Below are 7,199 nucleotides of genomic sequence, written 5' to 3'. Positions count from 1 at the left end.
CTAATGTGAGGCCACTCCCCACAGAGATGAGCTACCCAAGTTTCAGTCCTTCAGGGTGCAGTGTCCTCTCCCCCCCCATGCTCTTGTGTGGACATCTCACAGCTTTAGCTCCTAGCCCAGGCCCCGCTCTACAGCCCCTCTACTGTCAAGTCACAGCTGGGCCAGTCAGAGAAGGTTTTTAGCCTCAAACTAGCACCAAGCAACATTTAAGAAGCTTCAAATGTAACGTGTAAAAAGCCCTTAGGCATTGGCTATGCATAGGGGGTGCACATGCACCCCCCAAGACTGGCAGTGAACCTCCTGCAAAAAGCACCACTGACACTGACAGCTACCTACCCCACCAAGCCGCAGCTACCTGCAGAAGCTCACCGCTCACTGCTGCCACGCTCTCACCACCGACAGCACCGCTGCTGCCTGCAGGAGCTTGCTGTGCCCCCCCAGACTCTGGCGGCACACGGCATTCATGCCCTTAGATACCAACGTGGCTCCTTCCCATTCCCAAAGCATCCCTGGGGTCTGTACTGTACACACCTCCCAGTCACTCGTGTGAGGTAGTATGGCACTGCTATTCCCACTTTTCTACTTCAGGGGACTGAAACCCACACATTCAAGTAAAATCTGGATAGAAACAGCTATCATGTTGTTACACATTTTCAAGCACTAACTTTGTAGCTGGTTGGCTCGTATAGCTGGATGGTCATTTTTACGCTGTGATGATTACTTTGCACGTGTGGCTGGTCTAAATTTATTGCACAATTGCCCTGTTAATTGTGTGATAATTCTTTTGCATTTGTGGCCAATCTCACTTCACTCCTGTAGGTGGTCTAAATTTATTGCGCCATTGACCAGTCAATCCCATAATACATACAATGTGCAGCAGGGGCCTGACTCTGGAGAGACAAGGTGACAAAAAAAGTTTGCAACAGGGAATTGGAAACAGATCTCCCAGCAGCCTCAACATAACACTTGAAGCATAAGATTAACCTTTGCCTGTCTCAGGAGGGAGGCTGACAAGCTCTCTCTCCCATTGGCCTCATGTCTCCGCATTTCTGAAACTCTTCTGATTTAACAGTGCTAATAAATTTTACCCAGTTCTACCACTCAAGTGCAGAGAGCAGTTTTGTGGGCACATTTGGCAGCACTGCGCCAGACAGCCTTGCAGAGCTATCACCTCCGCTGTAAATAAAAACCAATGGGAGTTCCTGACAAAGAACTGATGTTTCCTCTGTCCACTGTTTCTGTTTGGAGATTGCACTCCTAGATTTTTACTTTAGTCAGTGTTTTAAAGCTCTCTCTTCATTAGATGTATATTGTAGCCAAAATCCTTTTCAAAACAGTATTGCTCATTGCCAAACATGCCAGGTGAGTGCTATACATAAGAAAATTCATTAAACACTGAATGTTTAACAGAAAAATATTCCCCGGTTTGGTGGTCATGTTAAGTATTACTGGCAATGACACCCAATCATTCTGCACTCTTCACTCAGACAACACTCCCTTTATTTCTATGAGTGTTTAGGGGTGCTAATAGATCTTAACTTAAGTATACGTGTAAACATTTGCAGAATCATGACCTAATTCCACTGTTGCATATATTCCTGGGACTGTCATGCTACAGGCTATTTGCAAAGCCACAGCAAACATGTTTCCATTAATCTTCTATTAGACTGCTGAGACTATCATGGCAGTAACGCTAAGCTGTGTTTGGTAGGCCTTACAGGGGAATGGTGGATGGTGAATCCAGCAGGAAGGATGTCTGCAGGCCTTTGACTTTTTTATGTCAACACACAAGCATTGTAATTTTCATCCAGCGATTGTTTTTCTAGGTGTAAGTCAGGGGATGAGGTATTTAACTATGAACCTAAATTAGGTGCCATCTTAGATAACCTTTACAAATGTTGATGATCTGCCTTCCAGTTAGCAATCTAATCTGTTCTTAGCAACTTCCAGTGTTGGTTGTATATGTGGCCCCAGACAAATAAGGATTTGTTATTTCATGCTAAGGCTAGGTAAAAAGGACACTCATTTTCCCATAAATCATTAGGAGGTTAGGGAGCAAGTGATATTAAGAAAAGCATGCAGGAGATTGGTTTTTCCTTGATATTATGGCAACAATAGAATACACATAGTAAATTCCAGCAAATTGAATATTTTAAGATCTCTTAAGATTACTAACATAACTGCCACCAACAAGCACATAAAAAGCCAAAAAACCTACAAAATAAATCCTCGCCCAATCCTTGCAATGATTTCATTTCCAAACTATCTTAACCACCTCACCTCACACAAAATTAGCCCCTTCTGCTCTTCATGAACCAGACAACACTGAACTCTTGTTATAATGTGGTGCATAGAGCTGGATGTTTTCTAAATGTTTGCAGTTAATGTTGAGGTGAGATGGTTTGTCAGTTGATATAGGGTTTTTTAGTTGACAGTTATATTTAAGGATATAAAATTGATTGACTATGTTAGTGAAAGTATTTTATGGTGGTTTATATCAATCTGAAAAATCATTGTTTGTGGCATTATTTTTGTTTTGAAATGAGGAAGCAGAATACCTTTTTCACAGATCAGGTTTTGTAGTGAGAGTTAAGGTGGCATAGGTCCATGATGATATGCTAATAAGGTTTGGACTCATCTATGGCTTATGGACTCATCACCAGGGATCCTGGTTTTCCCTGCTTGGAAAAAAAAAAAAAAAATAAAAAAAAAAAAAAAAATAAAAAAAAAAAAAAAAATAAAAAAAAAAAAAAAAATAAAAAAAAAAAAAAAAATAAAAAAAAAAAAAAAAATAAAAAAAAAAAAAAAAATCAAAAAAATAAATAAAATCACAAATCCTATAATAACCCGCCCCCCAAAATCCATGATTAAAATTAAAGGTCCCCCACAATTCCCCCAGCCCTGCTGGTGCCCCTCACTGACCCACACACAACCCCTGCTCCCCCAGCCCTGCCGAAGGGGCCCCCAGCTCCCAGGGCTATGGAGCCAGGGGCGAGGATCCACAGCCCTGTGCCCCTGGCAGGAGGTGGTGGCTGCTGCAGCAGAGCAGAACCTGGCTCCCCCCTGCTACCTGCTGCAGGCTTGGCAGGGAGGGAGGGACAGTTACCTGTAGCAGCATGCACTCCCGAGCAGCAAGGAAGACCCACACTCCCCAGATCTGTGTGCAAGGTGGGGGCAAGCTCGGGCTGCATGCTGTGGGCTCCTGGCCCTGCTGCCCTCCCTGGCGTCTCTGCAGCCTGGCAGGTACAACCCGGTGCTGCAGAGCATAGTGTGGCGGTGCAGGAAAGCTGCTTACCGCTATGAGCTCCACGCTGCCCTGGCAACGTGCCCCTGCACACACAGCTGCAGTGAGGGCAGCAGCACGGGGTTGTTCCCCTCAAAGCTGCCACACATGCAGGGGCCACATCACCAGGATAGCGTGGAGCAAGCAGCTGCAAGTACCTTTTCTGTGCAGCCATGCTCTGCCCTGCAGCATTGGGTGGTGCCCACTGGGCTGCGGAGGCCCCAGGAGAGGGCAGCAGAGTGGGAGCCCACAGTACACAGCCTGCACCCACTTCTACCTCATGCACAAATATGGGGGACGTGGGTCCCCTTTGCCCCCCAGGAGCGCGCACAGCAGCGAGCCTCACCCCCTACCCCCCTAGACGAGCCACCCGCAGCCCTGTCCTGCTCCCTGCCGGAGCCCTGCAGCCACCACTGTGGCCCTGGGCCCCAAGCCCCAGAAACTGCCCAGCTGGGCAACAGCCCCAGCCCTAGCCCTAGCCCTAGCCCTAGCCCTGCCCAACTCCCTCCCTACCACCCTCCCCCAGCCACTTACCTGCGGCAGTTGCTCTCCAGGCTGCCTGGGGCCATGTTCATATACATGCACATGGTGCCCCCTGCCTCACCACCCTCCTCCTGCTCCCCCCAGCCCCCTGCAGGCTAGGACTCTGCCAGCCTGCAGGGAGCTCATTGCAGAACTGCAAAATCCATGGGTTTCTCCCGTAAAATAAGAAATCTGCATTTACCTCTGTTAAAAGGTAAAATTCACGGTTTATTTCGTTTTTCTGTGGAAAACAGAAAACCTGGATCCCTGCTCATCATGACCACCAAACAAGTAGTAACGATAAACTGCACATCCACAACTAAACCCCTGACAAGGATCAATTCTCGCTCTGGTCATTTTCTATATCTTCAGACAATCAGTGGGAGAAATGGACAGAGGACGTGCACTCAAGTGCCAGTAGAAGACAAACAACTCCCTACCTATCCTTGACCTATCACTGCACCAATACTGTTTGGCTCACATGAGAAGAAAACCTGACTGAAGCTGAAAGTGACATGGAGGAGGCTATGCTGGTGAGGACAGGAAAATACTTTCCAGAATGCAATAATTTTCAATTGAAAGTATATACTTGCAATTGGTCAAATTTAAGCTGTGTATAGGAGTGCCTCTGGATTCCTCACAGACTCCAAGGTCTCACAACTAATGTTTTTACCACCTGTAGTTAACTAGAAGATGCCATCTCATCCTTGCTGATGATGACCTGGCTTTGGATTTTTGTGCCTTAGTCATCTCTTGACTTGAGTCTATAACAATGTAATATTAACAGGCTTGATGCCTTCAAGTCTTAGGAAACTCTACCCAACACAGGATACTGCAGTACATATCCCAAGCAATACTGGCTACTCTAAATATGTTGGACCTATCCTCCAATCTTTAAACTGGCTTCCAGTAGGATACTGAATCAAATTCAAGTCTCAGTTTTTATATGCCTGTCACTCTAGGACCAAAGCCCTGGAGTTAGGCCAGCATGCAGCCCACAAGCCCCAGCAGCTGGTTCTCCCACTGCTGTGCAGTACAGGAGAGCCTTGGGGAAGCTGAGCACAGGTGCATTATGATGTGCTAAAAGGGCTGTGATACTGGTAGGGTGGCCATCATAGAGAACAGTTCGGTCATCCTCTGTCCTCTACTGATACGAAACCCGATGCCTTTATGTCCTCTATCTCTTCAAGATAAAAATAGAGGACATAAAGGTGTCGGGTTTTGTATCAATAGAGGACCAGAGTAGCAGAAAACCAGAATGTCCTCTGTGATGGCCACCGGTACAGTCCATGTGGCAGATGTAGTCCACACAGTGGAGGGGGCCCTGTGCTGCCAAACCAGGGTGGAGCGACTGCCTGTAGTAGGGAAGGATCTTGAGGGGAGCCCTCCACAGCATGGCCCACACACTGTGTAGCCTAGTGGCTGCATGTCAGTGCCACCTGTGGTCCCTGACTGCAGCATATTTGGACAGCCCTGAGTTAAACTAAAGCTCCAGATAAAGACTGTGTAGACAACTTTTCCCCTTTAATGCAATGAAACTTTCTAAACTAAATGTAAATCTCACTGGCAGAGAAGATCCAAGCAGGGTGCAGGGCCCAGGGCAAATCAGCCTGTGTGGGGCCCTGCCCCCAGACGCAAAGAAGCTGGTGGCAGATTCAGCGTTTTGGTGAGCGGTCAGTCGCGCCAGATTCAGCAGTGGATTCAGTGGCGGCGGGGGTGGGAGTGCCGAGTTGCCAGATGTGAAGCCGGCAGCAGCGTGGAGTCGTCGCGCCGCTTCACCTGGCTCCGTGGGTCCCCCCAAGTGTGGGGCCTGGGGCCCCAATTTGCCCCCCACTAGGGGGCCCTGGTCACTGGTGCAGGAAGAAAAACATTCTTGGAAACAAGTCCTAGATAGTAAAAAGAACTCACTTGGAAACTAGTGAAAGTCGTGATCCTTACCGCTTTCTGTTTCAAGTGCAAGGCAAATTTCTTTGATGACATCTTTAAAACAAAGACACAAATAGGACCATGGTGGTGAGAAGCTAAGGTGTATATCAAAGGAATCCATGACAAAAAACACTCCAGAATGTTAGTACATATGCCCAAAAGTTAGGAAATCTGAGTTAAATTCCCCTCTTCACCCTGAGGGTATTCAAACCCCAAGATCCCAAAATAGTGCCTTAATGACCAGGTTAAAAGCAAGGCTGTGTTGAAGACACTTTCTACCTGCCTCGTGGAAAATGAGACACTATTTATTTATTAGAGGTACAGGCCACCCTTTCTAAAAAAGGCTTGAGGCAGCTTCTAATAAAACATTCAAAAACCCAAAGCAAAACCAGAATACAATATTTTAAAGAATGTAACAGAACAAACTTCCCTTAAAAACCCCCACTCAAAAGCAATGGAGAAAGGAATGCAAGATTCATGGAGCAAACAAGGACTCTGGCTCTATAGCACAGTAAAGAAGACACTCCCCTAGGGTCTGGTCCCGGCTCCAAGGATTGTTTATGCATTTTGCATTAAATACTCATTGCATAAACAGCTGTGGAAACAGAGACTGTATCCTTGGACTCCTTCCCTATCAGGTGAATGGCCTCATCAGTGAGCTACATACTCAGGCAGCCTCTCGTTTACTTTCTGTCTGGAATTTGCTCTGTGCCTTAACCCACCTTCAACAGAATGGGCAAAGGGGCCTTCAGCCCAGAAGAACCTCTAGCCTGGTGGTGAAGACAGTCTACAGGAGGGGGGATCTCTTGGTTTGAATCCTGCCAAGCTGAAGAGGGAATTAAACCCAGGTCTTCTACTTAACTCAGTAAGGGCTCTAATCAGTAGGCTATTATGCAAGAAGGCAGGCAATGGCAGGACTGCTGCTGCTTTGTCCTCCAGCATTTTTATGAGAAGTGGCTGTGAGTGCTGAACTCTGTTTTGTCAGTCATTGCTGATGTGTTCTGAGATGCTAAAAAATTGGGCCCTGACTAGGTGCACAGATATATAGCCTAAGTACAGATGTTCATAAAGCCTCTGGAGGAAGCGCTATAACTTATGATGCTTTACTCAAAGACCTGTAAGTTAGAATGAAGGCCAATCAAACAAAAATTAGCTATTCCCTGGGAGGGCTTGCAGCCTGCCCACAAGGGCTGCTGTGGAGGCTGCCAGTGGCCTTTTTCCCCAGCCCTGCCCCCTTGCCAGCTGGTGACTGTCCAGCTGCTGCCTGGCCGGGGCTGCTGCAGGGGAAGAGACCCTGGAGCCTTTCTCCTGCAGCAGTCCTGGACAGGCAGTGGCATGCTGCTGCCAGGCAGGGACTGCTGCAGGGACTTAGACCCTGAAACCATTCCCTCCCCAGCAGCCCCAGCCAGGCAGTGGTGCACTGCTGCTGCATGGGGAGAGACCCCAGAGCCCTTCCCCCACAGTCCCC

Source organism: Gavialis gangeticus, unplaced genomic scaffold, assembly GCF_001723915.1.
Source record: "Gavialis gangeticus isolate Ggan-Ray unplaced genomic scaffold, GavGan_comp1, whole genome shotgun sequence".
In the NCBI taxonomy this organism is placed as follows: domain Eukaryota; kingdom Metazoa; phylum Chordata; order Crocodylia; family Gavialidae; genus Gavialis; species Gavialis gangeticus.
Note: the sequence above shows the minus strand (reverse complement) of the source record.